This window comes from Lonchura striata, chromosome 1A (assembly GCF_050655825.1).
Source record: "Lonchura striata isolate lonStrDom1 chromosome 1A, ASM5065582v1, whole genome shotgun sequence".
NCBI lineage: Eukaryota > Metazoa > Chordata > Aves > Passeriformes > Estrildidae > Lonchura > Lonchura striata.
Window position 1 is genome coordinate 38328498 of NC_140741.1, and position 19003 is coordinate 38347500.

A 19003-nucleotide genomic window follows, 5' to 3' on the forward strand; every position below is an offset into this window, starting at 1 on the left:
TGTGCAAGGTTGTGCTGGTTTCCCGCTTTCATGCTGGTGCAGGCTGTCAGAATTTACATGACTGTGGTCATCCTGCATCCAGCCCTAAGCTGGCTCATATCCAGCAATGAGCTATTCTGATCCATACTTTTCCAGTCTTGTGGCCTCTCACTGGGAGGAGAGTTGGAGGGTCTTTACAATACAGGAGTTTGGTGGCTCCTCTGTGCCTGACTCTCACTGCAGCTTCAGTGCCTCAAAGACAGAGATCGCTGGAATCCACATGAATCTTTCTGTTAACCCCCCTGTACTTCAGACTCATCTTCAGTGACTATGAAGGGATTGCTCTGCAGTGTTCCTCCACAATAAAGAAAAATATATAAAATCCTCAAATGATTTAGCTTAGATGGCATGGAAATCTGATCTCCAAGTTGCCTTACTACATTGAATAATTTTACTAGGTATTTTTCATATATGTGCAAATATATATCAATTAATTTAATTTCATGTAAAGTTAAAACTCTGATTTGTTGACGTGCTTTATAAATTGTTTCATTTGCAATTTAGTGTATTCATGTATTGATTTTCAAACAGAATTCAGAAGCTTATTATTTTAAAAGGCTTTAATTTTGTTGCAATTGTGGATTATTCTGCAATGAATAACTGAAACTACCACCAGTATCTATTTAAAATATCCAACCTAAAGAAAAAGACTCATTAATTTTTGTTTCCAAGCAAAAAAAAAATTTGCTAAAGGTAGCAGTTATACTGCATTATTTATTACATGTGTGCTGTCATACTTGATGACACTCTAACCTTTTGGATATATTACAAATTAAATGAACTCTGCTGAAGAAAAAATAAAACAGTAAATGAAGACTCTTGGAGCCTGAAGCCCTGAGATGTTCATCAGCAAAGTCTTCATCAACAGTTTCCTAGTTAACTTTGAGACGCACAGTGTCCTTCTAGGTGTATTTACTCCACTGATCTTAAACAGAGCCCCTATTCATGAGCAAAATAACTGCACAGGGCAAGGAAGTTTCTGTTGTGTTTGGATTTCAATACAGGAATGCAGCCATCTGATAATAAATGTAATAGAAGTTCTTTGTTTCTGCAGACTGCAAATTATGAAGGGCTCTGTTACTGATCTGCTCAGTGTTATTGTTTAGAGACTTAAAAAGTACCTTGAGTAGTCTTTAATGACTTCTTTATTTACATTTCCCTGCAGATTCATTTAGTTGACAGTTGTAGACATTTGTGCCTGATGTTGCATATTTTTTGTTTTTCTGACATAAACTGCTCTGCTCATTTTTGTGAAACCAGTGCTCAATTGAGTCACCTGAAAGAAACACTTACTTTACAACATCAGCCTGCTAGATTGATGTACTCAGAGACAGTACTTAATAAAGGATGGCCATTTGGGTTTTCCACCAGTCTAGCAGCCCAAAATGCTTGTGTTAAATAAATAATATTTGTTGCCAGAGATCTACGCTAATGCTCCATGGACGAAATTATATGTCTTATAGAAGGACTAAGTAGACAAAATTTAAGCCTATAGATAAAAAAGTTATCCTTGCAAATGACCCATAATCTCCAGTCTCTGCACGGATGGCAAACATCATGGATAAGACTCTCCTTCAGCTGAGTGATTAGACTTCCAAAGCACTGTCATCTACAACCTATTTTAATGGTAATTTAAGAATTCCTCTTATTTTTCCAGCTTCTTGCTGCCCCTCCAGAACCCGTAGGACTCCTATCACAGTTGTTTCACTCCTGCTGCCTCCACATGGGTGTTTCAGATGCCCTGTGACATCTATCCATAGTTTCTCTAAAGCTGAACTAGCAACTTAAACACCCATTCATGATCAGAGGAAAGAAACAGGTACTGCTATGCTGTTGTCCATGGTCCTATTACATACACCTAATGTAGGACAGCAGAACAGCAGTTCTCCGAGAGAATTTTAGTTTCCATTGATTTCATTGTGGATGATTTTGTTGACCTGTGATGGTAACAGCAACATCTGGACAGGTGAGTCCCACAGCATATTTCTAACACTCTCATAAAAGGTGTTACCATTACTGAGAATATCTATACCATAAACAACACTCTTGGTTTTGCAAGTCTTGACTTCTGTTATGTCATTACCCCTTTCAGATTTCAAAAAAGTGGTTGCAATACTGGTCTCAAGCCAGTATTACCACCTCTCTCTGTCATATATAATCAATGCACTTTCAAAATTTTAACTTCATAAATATCTCCCAGCACTTCTCTGACACGGAATACTACATATATTATTTTTATTTTTGTGCTAATCACTAGTGATTGCAAGGGTATATTCCACATTCCATTAATTTTTTTGCAACTTTTTTTGTGCACGGATCTGTAGCAGGAAAAGAAAAAATTCCTTCTTGTCTAGCCCACCAAGTGGTACTAATATATTTTTATATCAATAACCTTACTGTACATGAGTGCTTCATACTTCTCACAAGAAGGCAGTGACCAGCACTGATTTGACAAACCAGATAACTGGGATGCCACAAAAAATTTCAGAGTTTGGAGCAGTTCCTACATTTTTTTTATGATAGACTGAAATGTAAACCACTTTATACTACATTTCAAAAACATCTGCCAGTTATATGTGTTTGACTAAGCTGTCTTCAAATCTTCAAGTAAGTTTCAGACTTAGATCAACATTCCCCTTGTGGGGCAGAAATTTCAGCACCTCATTGCTATCTTCTGAGCAGCTGCAAACTACAGAACAAATGTACGTTGTTTCCTCCTCTAGAGAGCCATCTGCCTGATGGATAATAGCTTATGTCTGCTACTTCTCAGCCTGGTGGCCAAAATCTATGCCATGAGTTTGAGGATGTTATCTTCATAACCCAGTGAAAAGTTAAGCAGAAGAAATAAATGTACTCATAATTAGACCAGATTAAAATTTGTATATGTAAAGAGCTAGAACAGAATTTCCTGGTAGCATTGGTTCTGATATCTCATGGATTTTAAATGTTCTATTTGAATGTTTAATCTTGGTTTTTTCATTATGTACGTGTGGATGTGAAGCTCACACTCAAAACACTTTTTTGCCTGCAAAACTTACCAGTTCCTACTGCCCCAAATATTTCTGAAGTATATCTGTAGTTATTGCACATATTTGCACAATTTTTTTTTTTATTCTTAAATTGTCCAGATTAATATTTATATTTCTTTCTGTATGTATCATAACACTCAGCACATCTAAACTGCAAAACATCAAAATTTCACCAATATAAGCAAAATATAAGCAATATTAATGAAAATAATAATTTTCATTCATTAATTTTCATAGGAATGAGTCTTATTTTCCAAAATAATATGAACATTGTCAACAACAAGTGTCTTGATCTTATGATGCTTTAATTCTATTTGGTTATTTTTTCTAAGTCCAAAATTTGTTATGACTCTAGTAGTGTGCAGCACTGTGTCTCAGGATGAAAGTTGTGATATTTTAATATTCATAAGTACTTATTATGCAATCATGGTAGACCAAATAGTTTTTGAATAAAGAATTCTCTGTGCAACAGTTAGAAAAATAAATATTGTTGTTGCAGGTGGAGACTTGGGATGTTCCCATAATGTAAGACTTGAGACTTCAATGTACTGCCATTGTATTGTCAAAATGAAATGTAAAGAAAGACACCTTTCTTCTCCATAAATTGTTCCAATTAAAAACACAATGAACCTGTATTTTACAAATACTATTGGTCCAAAAGATTTTCAGATTTCTCAGTGCCAGATACAGAGAACTTCATGCCAGAGAGAATTTAAGTTGGAGTCTTACAATAAGTGACAAGTTAACATCTTTTAATGATGAATTAATGGGCAGTCAAAGCATTGCAATTCCAATATATAGACAACCTTGTGTTTAAAGGCACAGATTCAGTGAGAGTGGTTCTGTGACCTTTGTGGTACCAGCAAAGGTTGGGTTCAGTGCAGGCAACATCCAATCAGTCTTTCAAGGTTAACTACACATGCCAAGTTGGGAAATGAAACAATTACTAACAAATTTTATGGGTATATTCTGTCAAATTTAAAAGGCAATAAGAAGTCTAAATTAAAGTATGCCTGATGAAAGTGCCCAAAAATAAGAAAGAAATTAGGAAATTTGCGTTGGGTTTTTTTTTCGGGTTTTTTGTGTTTTTTTTTTTTTAATCCTCTTCCTTAAGCTGTCATTCTGAACTAGGCACTGAAAATACTGCAGGAACTGAAAAAGGTACATGGGAGACACCACACACTGTTGGAGGGAAAACTCCACAATGTGAATGGCAGGAGTACTCAGGAAGGATTACATCAGTCAGGACCTAGGCAACATTGACACACTGAGCCTGAATGATTAATTATATTGTAATTTAATTTTAATTAGCTTTATCCTGCTTTCCTTAGTTTAGAAAGTTAAATAAACTTCATTTTATGCTATTCAGTAAACCAATAAGCAGAGTCTAGGATTCTGCACTAATTAAAGTCACCAATATGGCAAAACTGTGTGCAAAATGTAAGGAAGAAATGTTTATTTGCAACTGAAGTAGTTTCTTATATTTTGTATCACTTTTATATTTTTTAACTACTTCCCATTCATGGCAGTACATTGAAGTCTTAAAAGATATTTTATCTTAATCTTGCATATTTCAGGCAGAACAGCAAAGGTGTTTTTTATATAACTAAATGATTTCCCAAAATTACAAGTGCCATTTGTCCCCCATGTAACTGGAAACACACTCAGAGAAATAATAATAGCCAGAATAGGAAGTTGAAAAGAGCAGGTCTACTAAGTTGCTATTTAAAAGGTTTGGATTGGGAGTAGAAATAGCTGATACTGGAAAGATACATTTCTGTGTGTTTGTGGCCTGATTCTCAGCTGATGAATTTCACTCAATGAATCCTTTGAGATCTTTCAAAACTGTGTTTTCCATGAGGTAGCAAAATACTAGATTCTAAAATTTTTATCTTGTCATTTTGGAGTAAGCAGAATTTTGCCATTGACTTCAAGTCTAGGTGGGCAGTGATACAAGCTATTAAAACATGATTTTTTTTTCCACTTTGAAAAAAATTGCATTTATTAGAAATGAGATTTCTTTAACAAAATGCATTCCATTTTGAAAATGTCACTGAATAACTGTATACAGGATGTAGCACCCAAAGACAAATTGAGACCAGCCTCCATCCTGCAGTCAGGGAGATTAGCATGCTGCTTTGGCTTTCCTGAAGGAGATCCCCATCTCCAAATTTGTGCTTGAAAACTCTCTTTATTGTTGGGGCTTCTTTTTGTTGTTGTGGTGTTTTTTTTTTTTGTTTGTTTTTTGTTTTTTTTTTTCCCTCAAAATCTCAAACAAATGAAAATAAAATAAATTCTTAGGCAAGAGAATTATTGTTTTCAAGTCAACTCTTCCATCTACATATCTACAGACAATCATTGTACTCTGCCTATGCCAAGCAGAGGTCTGGCTGTCCAGTAATACCAGTGAAAGGGGAAAGCTCGGCTATATCTGTTTTGTAGCTGATGAGTGGAGAAAGCCCTTTCCTTTTCTCTACTGATTCTCCCAGTTCACCAGCGTGCAGGAGCAGCACCTTTTTGCTTCAGTTATCTACAACAAATCAGCACTGCTGTATGCCTGCATTTCTGGATTTCTGTTCTTCCTATCTGCCTGCTAGATGGTCCCCTATACAGGCATAATTATAATTGAGTTATATAGCCAGTTTCATATACCTGGCAAAGTAAATAATCTTCTCATCTCAAAACCAACTAAAACAGAGGTAGAAGAAGTTTAAGGGAAGAAAAGAGCTTAAAAAATGTGGAAGTCAATCAGCCAAGTCAGAGTAATTCAGAAAGAAAAAACATCACAGTTGAAATAGGCAACTGGAACAAAATGAAAACATACTTATTTCTGTATTTCTTATTTCTTATTACTTATGTAGGGTATAAGCTGACCCATAGCAGATGTTGTTCAGACAGAAGGTGGAACACAGACATAGGGGAGAGAAAGACAAATTCTTGCTGATGTCAAAGTCCTTTCTTTTCATTTCACTAGCAAGGAAAAAAGATAGCAGTGATATATGGGAAAAAAAGCCAAAACCACAAGTTGTTGATGACCTGCTGCTTATTATTTCAACCTATTCTCTTGCTACCAGCTAATTGAGGAAGGCAAAAATCACATAATTCAACAAGTGAAATATAAGAGTTCAACGTGACATCCATTCAATTATGATTTTTGCAACAACATAAAATAGCAAATGCACTTAGGTATTTTTTTTAATTAAAAAAATTATTGAAAAGTGTTATCCCTTTCTACATGGCTACCTGTATATTCCTTTGTCTCCATAGGAATGTCAGTTGAATTTCAATTTATCAACTCTGCATTTCTTTTTGTATTACTCTGATGTATAGTTTAACCTGTCAGGCTTAACCCCAAGTCTTTGACCTCTACTCTCCATTAGGTACTTCAGGCTTTTTCTCAGCAATGGCATCTACACAAAACCTGTGGTGAAGAGGTTGTGGTGCAGTTTGGGAGAGCTAATTATAATTAATTAATCAATTTATTAATGCTTTGGAACATTCAAGTTCTATGATGGCTCCCTAAGTAACCTCATTATCTTATTTTCATTACCTTCCTCTTGTCTATTCCCTTTTTTTTTTTTTTTTTTTTTTTTTTTGTCAGATCTGCTTGCTGCATCTAGTCTCAAATTAGATTCTTCAGGGCAGGGACAATGTCAGGCCTTGTTTGTACAGTAGCCAGTGTGTTTAGGCCTTATCTTGACTGGAGCTTTTGGATACAACTGTAATTAATTATCATTTACAGCTGAGACATAGGAATGTTAAATGCCTTGTTCAGGGTGTCAAAGCAAGTCAGCAGCACAGCTGCAAATGAAACCCAGATGGCATCTTTCTTTACTCCAACTGCAAGACTACTGCTTGCTTCTAAGGATCTTCTGCACTGAAATAAATGTTCTAAAATATTACAAAATATTACAAAATATTACCAATAATCAGGATGGTGGTTTTTTATTTCCACAGACTTCTCAGAGAAAAAGACTTCAGATATCTCTCATGTTAAAATACAATTTTTTTGGTCTATAATAACAAAAACCTCTTGTTGCCATAAAATAATTTCTTGCCTATTCTCAATAAAATCCCTTTTATTCTATTAAAAAAAAATTCAGTATGGTGTGGAGATATAAAAGATTTAGACAACTGAGATAATGTGACATAACAATTTAGCCCTGAAAGGGGGACTGGTAGTTGCTGGAGTAGAGATGTTATACTGTGGGGGTACCACAGGTAGGAGTTCTGCTCTTAGATATATCTTTGCAATACTTAATATTATAAACACTCATACAGGGCATTCCTAATTCAGGAATTTATTCTTATCTGTTAGTAGTTTAGTTCTACACCTTCAAGAACTTAAAGCCATATAAGATGATAAGTATTTGGCCAAGGATAGGAATCCTTCATACTTTAGCTTTGAATTCACTGAGTTATGTAGTTGAATCAATTCAGCTATAGCCTTTCTAAATCATGAGCTGCAGACTGCCATAATCAGATCTTTTCTGTTGTTTCTACTATCAACAAGTTTGAGAGAGTGACATGGCTGCAGTGTTCTTACTAATTAGTTAGAAGGAGACAGACTTGTCAAAGGTTAACAACAAATAAGAATATACATGAAAATTACTGTGTTTATGTGCATCTGCATGAGTGATTATATGTAGTGTGCTTTTTCAGGGATGATGCAGAAATATTCTTTGATAAAACCAGTTCTGGAAAAGAAACACTATTTAAAACAAAGCTTTCAAATCAGTTTTAGGAAAACCATAAAGATTTTAAAAGAATTTTTAAGAATCTGTGGATCTTAGATTATAAAACAATAAAGAAACTGTATAAACCATCCTGAAATATGTTAATAAAATCAATTGTGAAGCTCAACTTCAGATCCAGAGATTAAATCTAATATCTACAGTGGCAATAATATGCACATTCAAATGTGCATCTGAAAAAACAAAACAAAAAACCTAAAATAACCCTTAGAAATTTGCAGATATCTAAATTCACCAGGTGTTTCCTTCAGTGTTTCAAAACTTCCTAGATTCCAGTGTTTCTCCAGTGGGCATGCCCAGGGCACTCTGCCCTGTAACTGGGAAGTTCCTGCCTCTCCTTTAAGTGTTGGTCTACCTTATTCAGCATGACATATCCCAGTGCTAACTTACCTGAAAATTCAATATGCAAGAGAGATAGATCTAAGGCTGTGGCAACTCAAGTCTTTTAGTCCCAAATGAGAGTTCTTTTTTGAGTATAATCTGACAGTTATCCTAACATAGCACACTTTGTTTGGCATCATGGTTTGGCTTTGAAACATATGAATTTTATTCCATTCAAATGAAAATAAATAGGCATATATGATCTAGGAATGTACCAAGATTTATGCATCTGACATTAGAGGAAACCAATGGTTTGTAAGCTACAGTTTACTCTTACCTCATTAGCTTGGAGTAGGCACATTTAAGTCTTCCAACTTGAATGCTGAGATCTGTCTAGCATGCCTTATTGATCCTAATCTGACTTTCCTGGTATGCTCTGACATGGCCAGGCTGCTAAAAAAATCTCTACTTTTCCAAACAAAAGTGCTACTGACTGTATCCTATATATTAACACCTGCTTTGGCTTTCTGTTTGAGGTTTGTTGGTTTTTTGTTCTTCCTATGATAGCTGAGGGAACTTATTTCAGAAACTAGAGTATCTACTTCTGTGTTTTAGCTAATTAATTACATGAATAATATTCTTCTAGGCAGATTCTCTTCCTGAAACCGGAAGGCATTTACCCTGGCTACATCATGACAATGAACAGCCAGTTTCTATTTCTAGTTCCAAACAATGAATTTCTGGTGAAAATAATCATGTCTGTCAGCCCTATTGAACAGACTCCACAGCTTCAGTGCTAGATCCACCAAATCTCATTGCCCTCTCAGTATTGTCTCTCTCCTTGCTCCTGTATCACAAGGCCATTTCATGTATGAATATATTTTGCTTTTCTAGCCCCTTAGATAATCTCTACTTGCTGAATCACAAACACATAACAATTTTTTTTTTTTTTCACAGATCACAGCCTTCTACTAATATTCTGCTAAACATATTTAGTCTTATTTTTGGGTCATTTTCTTTATCCTGCTTATTTCTCTAGGTTGTGGCTACTTACATCCCTTCTTTATAATCTTTCTTTGAAGGTATTTATAGACTCGTATCATGTCCTGCATTAATATTTCCTATTCTCAAGTATATAAAATTGGATGCCTCATCTCTTCATTTACATCTTTTTGTCCAGTGTGGAGCTCTTTTTTTCACTGTCATTTGTTTGCATCTCACATGTAAAATTAGTTGCTTTTATAGAAAGATTTCTGTGAAATTTGCTCTTGTGTTGAGCTGACCCTGGCCAGATGCCAAGCATCCACCAAAGCCCCTCTTTTACTCCCCTCCTCAACTGAACAGGGGAGAGAAATTACAGTGAAAGGCTCATGTGTCAGAATAAGGACAGGGAGACATCACTCATTGATTACCACTCTGGTAAAAAGAGGCAAAATAGATTTGATTAGGGAAATGAATTTATGTTTTTACCAATCAAATCCAAGCAGGATAATAAGAAATAAAACCAAATAATGAAGCACTTCCTCCCCACCCATCCCTCCTTCTCAGGCTCAACTTCACTTCCAATGTTTTTTACCTCCTCACCCCCCAGCAGCGCAGGAGGACCAGGAATGGGATCCTATTTATAGCAGCCTATTTATCACACACTGTATTTCCCATTGCTTCCTCTTCAGGGGAAGGACTCTTCACACTCTTCTCCTGCTGTTTCTCCCACGAGAGACAGTCCTTCATGAATTTGTAGTTTTACTTGAGCTGCTCCAGTATGGGTCCCTTCCACAGGCTGTAGTCCTTCAGTAACCATCTACTCCTGTGGGGGTTCCTCCATGGGACCACAGATCCTGACAGGAACCTGCTCCAGCATGGGCTTCTCATAGGGTCACAGCCTTCTTCAGGTATCCACCTGCTCCAGCATGGGGTCTCCATCAGGCTGGAGGTGGATCTCTGCTCCACCATGGATCTTCATGGACTGCAAGGGGAGAACCTGCTTCATGAAGATCTTCTCCATTGGTCTTGCTGGGTAAACCTCCTCTCCCTCCTTTTTCATTGGTCTGAAAAATTGTTTCTCTCACATAGTCTCACTCACTCCTCTCTTCCCTGCTGTTGCTGTGCAGTTTTCCCCCATCATCTTTCTTAACTGCACTGTAACTGGGATAGGTTTGGCAGGTGGTAGGTTTGTCTTGGAGATGGCTGGCATTGACTTCACCAGACTTGGGGAAAGTTTCTGACAGTTTCTCACAGACCTATTCTTATAGCCACCTTACTACCAAAACCTTGCCATGAAAACCCAATACACCTTTCAACCTTTGAAAACAAGATTAAATAATTTTTAATCTCAGTACAGCTAACATTCCATCTCTCAGGCTAATCCTTATCTAAAAGACCACAGACAGAGGAAATACCTAGATAGTATTTATATAATACTCCTTTCAATCCTTAAGTGATTTCTAGAGAGTTATAAACAGGTGAATCTGTCCATAGATTATGGTAATATGACTATAGTATTTTTTTACCTGTATTTCTGAGGAATGGATATTATTCACTCAGGTTCCACATGTCTGCACTTCTTTGTCTGTCTGTTCCTCTCCAGTAATTCTCTAATCTGCAATTTTAGTTTCAGACACATTTGAGTGAGGAATGGAATCATAAGTATGTTATTTCTTTAAGAAATAAAAAAAAAAAATCACTTTAAGAAAACAAGTGATTGGGTAGAAAATATGAAGAATTTACTAACTTTATCTTTACAAAGAAGATAGCTTTACAGAAAGATAATGCAGTTTTATTATACACCAGAGAGTCTTGTTTGCACTGGTGGTTTCTGTCTCACACAGTTTCCCTCATATTTGGTAATGCAAAACCCCTAAACAAAGTTTTACCTATGCCTAATTTTTTTAACTGCAGCTGTTCCCTGTGGATTTTCTATGCTGTAAAAATGTAAAAGGGCATGAGTTTATTCTGCAATCTAGTATAGTTCAGTTAAGAATTTTCTGTCAACCACAAGACACAAATTTATTTGCAATCAAGCTATTTATTATTTCTTGTGATACTTGTTGTGTGTATTTGTCACCCTTATTCTTTTTTTTATTTGCTATTTTTCAGATAGTTCTCATCTACCCTTTCTTTTTTTTTTTTTTTTTTTGTCTCCTTTGTTTGATAATTATGTTGACTCTCCCCTCAAATGAAACTTTGTTTCAGACACATTGCCCCCACATTTTCGCTCTTGTGCTGATATTTGGAACAGATGTCAACCATTTGCTCCTGTTTGGTATCATGTCTGTTCCAGCTCCCCAGTTCATGCCCACTCGCTCCACACTAACATAAGAAATGGAAGAGGTGTTTGCTCTGTAAAGAAGTTGAAAAGTCCTACTTTGAACTTAATTCTTGCTTAATATCTGCCCTTAATTTCCAGATTAGGGTGTGTTATATATAATGTAAACCCTGATTTCAAGGATATACAGTCACACTGTTTTGTGTGGAAATAACTTTTTGCATGGTGGAAACTGTAAAAGAGCTAAACAGCCAAAATATCTGGATTGCATGGCAAAGAGGATTAGTGAAACTTTGCATGTTTAGACCTAGACTGGCTAATGAAAGTAACTCAAGAGGTGAGTTTGGACTTAAGCCAACACTCTCAGGGGCTCATAACTAGACACACTCAAAAGGACACTGGCACAAACTGCCACTGCAGGTACCTAACTCCAAGTTGAATCCTCAGGTTGCTTGCTGAGGTTTAGCACTTCAGGCTCAACCTGCTGAGGTTATCATCTGTACATTTCTTCCTGGATTCAAGGACTGGATTCTGGATATGCTCAGAAGCATTTACATTCTGGAAGTGAATTTTCCATTTAATTTTACATAGGTCTGCCTGCCCAGCATGCTGGCTACAGTGTTTTCAGCACAAGTTTCCATAAAAGTCATTGATCTTAAACTTGGGGTCCAGTATTTCAGTATATGTAACAGAATACTTAAAAGACTAAGAAACTTTGCTGAACAAACCCAGTGAGGTCCCTCTATCTGTTGTTTCAGGACCCTACAAATTTGTCTACATTTAGAAGTACCTTCCTTCACACACAGCAATAGCATAAGTGAAGCTTTGTTGATCTAGTTCTTCATACAGCTGGATGGCACTTGGGCATGAACTTATAGAGCCTTATAAACTCAAGCCCCCTGTGGCCCATACCCTGTACATGGCTTCACTCTGGATCCTCATAGCTGGCACTTTGAAGCAATACTTACCCCAGGTGCACAAAAGAGATAGAAAAATGAGCAAAAAAAAAAATCAAACACAAATCCAGTCTTAAAAATAAGTTATCATTACTTGAGTATGCCATAGTTACTATTTGCCTATGAGTTTAACTGCTCAATTCATAAAGAAATTGAAGAGTTTTAAACTTGAGTGAGAACTATTAAAGTCAGTTGTGGCTGTATTATTATTTCTGAAGAGTATTTATAAGTACTTTGGCACTTCAACAGTGGTTGCAAGGGAGAAGCATTTGTTGGTCTGTCACCTGTTGCTTTGGAAATATCTCTTCTATCTGCATAATGGACATGACTACTCTCTTTAATCTCTAAAATTTTGCCTTTGGTGCCCAAGCACAATTAGTGAATCTTCTGTACTTTCCATGGCTGAGATAGCAAAGTTGTCATTAGAAATAAGATGGATTCCAGTAGTGACCACAGTGATGCTGCCTGGCACTCCTAGATAATGCTCTCCCCTGAGAAGCCTTACCCTAGTAATTACTTTCTTCTCCCCTTTGTCAACCCATTTGAAATCTATCACTTTTAATGAGTATTTATCTACAAGTCATCAAATCTGTATTAGGTAGCACTTTGTATAATGTCTTATTTTAGTCCATTATCCATGTTATTCTATCCTATCTACACAGGCTTCATTCCTACAATTTGCTCCACGTTGACCAAACCCTTTGTTCATGCAGAGCCCCTTGGACTCCACCACCATTCCACATGGACCTAAGACTCCATCTGCATGGATAACTGGTGAGATCTGGGTCAGTAATTACAACATAGAAAGTGATTAGATTTTTTAAAGCATTGACTATTTTTAATAAGCTTACTTTTAATTATTAATTGGAATCTCCCTAAATATTCGCATATTGATTCCCTTGTATGCCAGAATATTATGCCTAGAATCTATGAAAAATTAATTGGCCAGATTTTTCCCAGTTCTTTCTTCCTGCCATATAGGGTTATTTTTAGTCTCTGAATCCCTAGCTTGATTAACATTATCTGCAAAAGTTCAAAAAGTCCTTTGGATAGTTCCTTAAAATATCCAGGTACACCATTTTTAAATGTTCAGATGCATCTTAATTTTGTGCAATTGTAGTTAGTAAGCAGAGACATTATTACAGCGTACATTAAGAGAGATAATCATCAAAGATGTTCAAGTCAGTGAACTGCAACTTGTCAGGTCAAGTACTGGCCCTAAAATTAGAACCCACATATTTTTATTAGTATTAACAAAGCTCATGACTGCTTTTATAATTTAAACTATTTAGCTATGAACTATTTAGTCAGGACAAAGGCCTGTTTCTTGGTAAAATACAGATGAGGAAGCAACCCCTCTCAACAGGCTCGAGCTCATCATGAATGTTCTATGTGGCCAAATCATTCATTTGGTAGACATTCCAGATAGAGGATTATAGTCAAGAAAAATACTTTCTTCTTAGGAAAAAATCTCTGACTGAACCAAGGTAGAAACTTTAGGACAAAGACCAAACCTTTTCATTTGTTGGCAAGGACTATCTTAGCCACTCCTGACAAAAGTGGAGCTCACTGCTGGTTTTAGTCTGCTTCGAAGGTAGTCATCTCTGCTGGTGACAAAAGGAATCCATGGAGAAATACCGCAGAAACCACTGTGAGACGTATGTCCCTCCCTGCAAAGTATGGCCAGAGAAAGATCATGACCTCTGCAAATCAACAGCAGACAGTGCAATGATGTTCAGTGTGAGGAGAAGACAAATATAGCGGCAATGGCTTTTCATTTTTAATTGCTTTGTGCATATATGGGAAAGGTCCATGTAAGGAAGATCATCTGTCTTCTCTTCTTTGCCATGGTCCACACATGGATGCAATTGTATCCACACAGCAGGTTGCAAGTCCAAGCCTGTAAATACATTTAGTAAGTTACAGGCAGACATAAACTAAAACCATGTGTATTTTCTTTTGAGGCAATCAGCTTCAGTAGTGTTGTCAGCACCTCTGAGAGCCCGCCCCAGGTGTAGACGACCTTATTCACTATAAACACATTCAGTGAAATAATTCTGGTGTTATCCATTTATGAGGATATTAAGAGTCATGACACCACCCAGTTCTTAGGTGTTTCACTGAGGAATTTTTTGAACCTGATTACATAGAAAGGGCTTTCACTGGAAAATCTTGAAGCAATATTTTTAGGATAACTTTTTGTGCTGTTATACATGAAGATTTATTCATGAAGAGACACACTCAGCTACAAGCAGTAAGCAAGTGTAAAGATTTTTCCCTGCTTCAGATGTCAAACTAAAGCCTTATTAGGACAGGCTCTGGCTTCTGGATGGCAGGACACTTGATCTTGGAAAAATCAGATCTATGAGTTAGTAAACTAGATTCAAATCCTCAAAAGTAGTTTCAGCAATGTGAAAGCCCATAGGCTTCCTATAAATCCCACTGAGAAAGGTTTTGGTTTTTAGGTTCACGAAGTGATCAAGGGAATGCTTAATTTGACCAAGATCTTAAGCATCTACATTTATCAAAATAATAAGATTCCATCCTACATATAGGATATATGTAATGGTCTAACAGGGTATGTGGGTTTTTTAATAATTGTTTTTAAGTGCATAATATTCTGTGACTGCAAATAGCCTAGAGGAACCCAAGTCCTCTGTGCTAAATGTCTTGACAACTTCTTACAAACTGATCACATATTTAATGTAGAAGAATACTCCCTCTTAAAAAAGGGGAAAGATTGACCTCTTTTGTCCCCTTACTGTGGGCTTGTCTTTACCACATAAATATGTCCTTACTCTTTGTCACAGGCAAAATAGTCTGACTCCTGGCATTTTAATTAATTAATGAAACTATTGACCAGAAGTACAAACGTTGTGTTACTGAATTGAGTAAACATCACTCTAATTGTGTATTAGGTAGACATCTCCTCTTTCCTTTCAACAAGTTCACTTTCAGTCAAACAGACCTTTTCCTCCCTTACCAGCCTCAGAGCCTCCTTTTTCTTTGTATGGTCCATTTAATCTATCCCAGTTCCTTTGGTGAGGTGCTGAGGGGCAGAAGTGGTTGCAGACACTGTGTGATGGCTAATTTCAGATCCTTGGTTCTTCCTGGTGTTGCTCTGCTCTAGAACAGTTTACAACCTCTCAGGGGTTTTCAGGGGTTTCCCTGCCAAGAGTTTCCTGTGAGCCTTTGTCCCTCAGAGGTGGCCTCCTCTGACACAGAGCTCCTCCTTCGAAGACTGCATCTTGAGCTATGCCTCCAGTAATGTCTCCTTAAATGTATCTTCTCCATTTCTTCTTTCCCACAGAAGCATATGGTATTTTTGGAACCTGTTTTAGCAAAGGAGCCATGTGCTTCTGTGACTTGCTAAATTTTTACCACATGATGGAGTGCTAACACTTGTTTCAGGGCAGCTGAGCCTAGCTGTGAACAGCATAAAAGTGTTTGTGGCATATTCCCTCAGAGGTCACTCTGCAGCATCTTGTCAAACCCATGCAATTTCTGCCTAGCATTTCAATGAAAAAGTCTTGGTTTTGGGTTTGTTTTTTTGTTTTGGTTTGGTTTGGTTTGGTTTGGGTTTTTTTTTTTGTTGTTGTTTTTTTTTTTTAAGAGAATCCAAAGAAGTTAGGAAAACTTGAAGAAAAGGGGTGATAGAAGACATTCAGAAAAATTAGAGAAATCAAGTCTTCAGGAACGAGGGCTTGAACAAGGGTGTTAAAGATGAGGATATTGTGTAAGTACCTAAAAGTTCCAGTTTGGTATACAGAAGATTTAAACCACAGTTATGGCTCAAAAGGTGAGTTGTGGACAGAAAAACATAAAGTTAAAGATTCAATTGCTCATTAGCAAGGAAGATGAAGTTATTTGAAATTACGATGCACCAAACTATTGTTTATCTCCTGCCTTCTTCTTGTTATGCACTTCACACCACAAGTAAAGGGTTAAATTGTTGAAAAGGGCTTAACACTATGACTTCTGATTTTAAGGCAAACTTACAGCCAGTTGCCTCTTCTCATTCACCAACCCACAGTACACTGTATCTCAAGGAAGGAAACTGAACCAGAAGATAGATGATAGAAATCAGTGAGAAGAATAGTAGAGCTGTAGGAACTTTCCCTTTATATAATAAGGTGTTTGTGGTGTAATTTCTTTTTCAGGAAGAGTTGAAAGAACACCGACAAAATGCATGTATCTCTTGTTGGTGAGGGCATCTGGCCAAGAGACCTCTTCTCAAAACCTTCTTTAATCTGTGTTTACATTCTTCATAAAATATAACCATAGACTGACATATAACCATGAGTCAATCTGCAAGTCAGAAGTTTACATCTCACCCTATCATGGGGAGTTGCTGATATATTAAAAATACCAAGGTGAAGGATTAAATAAGAGAGAATAATTAAAAAGTGAGTAATATCCCTTGGTTGGGGTACTCTCCCACTGCAGAAAAGATCTCACTTTAAACCACAGCTGGAAAAAGGTAAAGGAGGAAGAAGAATTTAGTGTATTCCTGATTTGAACCTATACTTTTCAGTCTCTCGTTGAAGGGGAAGGAGAACCTCTCTGCCTTTTGATGGACAGGCATGCTCTGAAAATGATTATTGTGATGGATCTGTCAAGCAAAAAAAGGTGGAGGAACACTTGATTTGTGAATATTTTGTGACTCTAAGCATGAATTGGTGCTTCAAGAAATTTAGCACTGACTAGGCAAGAGAGATTTTGCTCGTATACTCCTATCAAAACTCAGATAACATGAAAGACTTCACTGGAGAAAACATCCTGTCATAGACACTTGATAAATTGAAGGAATTTTGAGTGCTAATGGTAAGTATTAAACCGCATGCTCAGAGACTTATTAAAGCATCTAAATTACTCTTGAACACCTACCATAATGTGGTAGGTACAACAGGCAGCCATAAGATACAAGTAGAACAGAGTTTTAAGTGACATAGTATATGGACAGAAAAGGGATTACGTAGTGAAGAAGACAGATGGAGTGAACAATTGAATGACATTTACTAAACAGGAGAGGAAAGCGACAGGGAAAAGGGACAGCTGTAATGAACACATACATGTAGAATGGTGTGCTAGATTTAAAGGACATCTGGTGTAAGGGACAGCTGAAGTGTGTGAGTGACATGCCCTAGATATACGGCTGGAAGTTCTGTGCCTGAGTGACAGCTGGCTTAGCTATCATGGGTGACATGTCCTCCACAGAGGAATACAGTGCTGGATACAAGTGACAGCTAGTGTGTACTTTATGAGTGAAATATCTTTGTTACAGAAGGCAAATATGAGGAAAAATTATCTGGGGTGCCTGAGCAACATGTTCCTCATCAAAGAAGGAAGAGTCAGATGCAGCACAAAGGTTCAATGCATAGGTAATATGACCTAGAAGGGGAAAAGAGCAGTAGGGAGACAAGTGCAATAGGCCCAGATTGGATTAAAGAATTCTGATTTGAAGGAGATGTCCTAAGTATAATGTATGACAGGAGTGTACAGTTGTTACACCACTGGCTGAAAGTACTGTCAGTGGCCGAAGTTTATACAGAGTTGGCAGCTGGCTGCAGCCAACACTGATGCAGCCATAGTCCTCAGTCTTTCTGGTGCTCTCTTGAAGTGGGTAAAATTTTCCATGGGACCATTATGGGTATTTCTATAATGACAAGCATAGTTTTTAATGGTGTCACCATTTTGTATTTTGTCCTTATTTGGACATTTGGAAAGAATTAACTAAGATATATCAAAGTAATCAACACTGTACTTCTTGGGAGTCATCTTTCAACGAATTTTTTTTTTCATTTGATATTCTTCTACAAGGGTAGATAAGCAAAGACAGTCATTTTTGGACGTAGAGGATGTTTCATATTAATTCCCTCACTCAAGAGAGTATTTCTGAAGACTCATGTAGCTCCTCTATGATCATGAGGTGGGAGGCCCTGATTATGATAAGTAATACTTGAAAAGAGTCCTTACTTTCCTGAGACTTTCTCTCTTTGTGTCTATGTCCAATACATACTAGCCCACAGCTACTTAGGTTCTCTGGACTTATATTTTATGTATCCATATATCCAAAACTACACACACACACACACACACACACACACACACACACACACACACATATATATATACATAATGTGTTATGGTAAAATATAGAAGAAATTGTCATACTAGGAATTATTATAGATAAACACAATCAGAAAAAGATTACAGGAGCTCAAAAGTCATCAATCAGACATCCAGACTAATAAGTAGGCTTAAAATGTATGGGATACAAATAACAAATAAAAACTATATGAGGCTACATTTCATTCATCCAGCTATGAGAGTATTCTCAGGCTTGTAGTCTTCACACTGCCTTTTATCCTATAAGGACTAGAAACTTTTCTTATAATGAAAACATCAAGCCCCAGTGAATTGTGTGATTTCAGGAGCCAGGGATTAAGAAAAATATGAAACATCATTAGACATATAATAAAATGCTTGCGATAGAATCACCTGAACTGGAAACTGTGAGAAGGAAGGCCAACTTTAATTTAACCCTGGAGTGTGATGCAACACAGTCCCACAACACAAGTCACATCTGTGAGGCAGAATTTAGCTCTCAATGATACACATATTATCTTTTATTGAATA

The 19003-nt window shown here is 36.9% G+C and overlaps 1 long non-coding RNA gene across 1 annotated transcript in view; it reads right to left on the reverse strand.

Annotated features, from left to right (window-relative positions):
- The window catches only part of LOC116184815 (uncharacterized), a 37618-nt gene that overhangs the window by 18081 nt on the left and 534 nt on the right, over window positions 1-19003 (reverse strand). The window contains exons 1-2 of the long non-coding RNA XR_004149494.3: window positions 13879-19003; window positions 1-10742 (exon numbers count right to left, since the gene is read on the reverse strand). The exon at window positions 1-10742 is cut by the window's left edge and continues 18081 nt beyond it; the exon at window positions 13879-19003 is cut by the window's right edge and continues 534 nt beyond it. This is a non-coding gene — a long non-coding RNA (uncharacterized LOC116184815). The remainder of the gene's footprint in view (window positions 10743-13878) is intronic.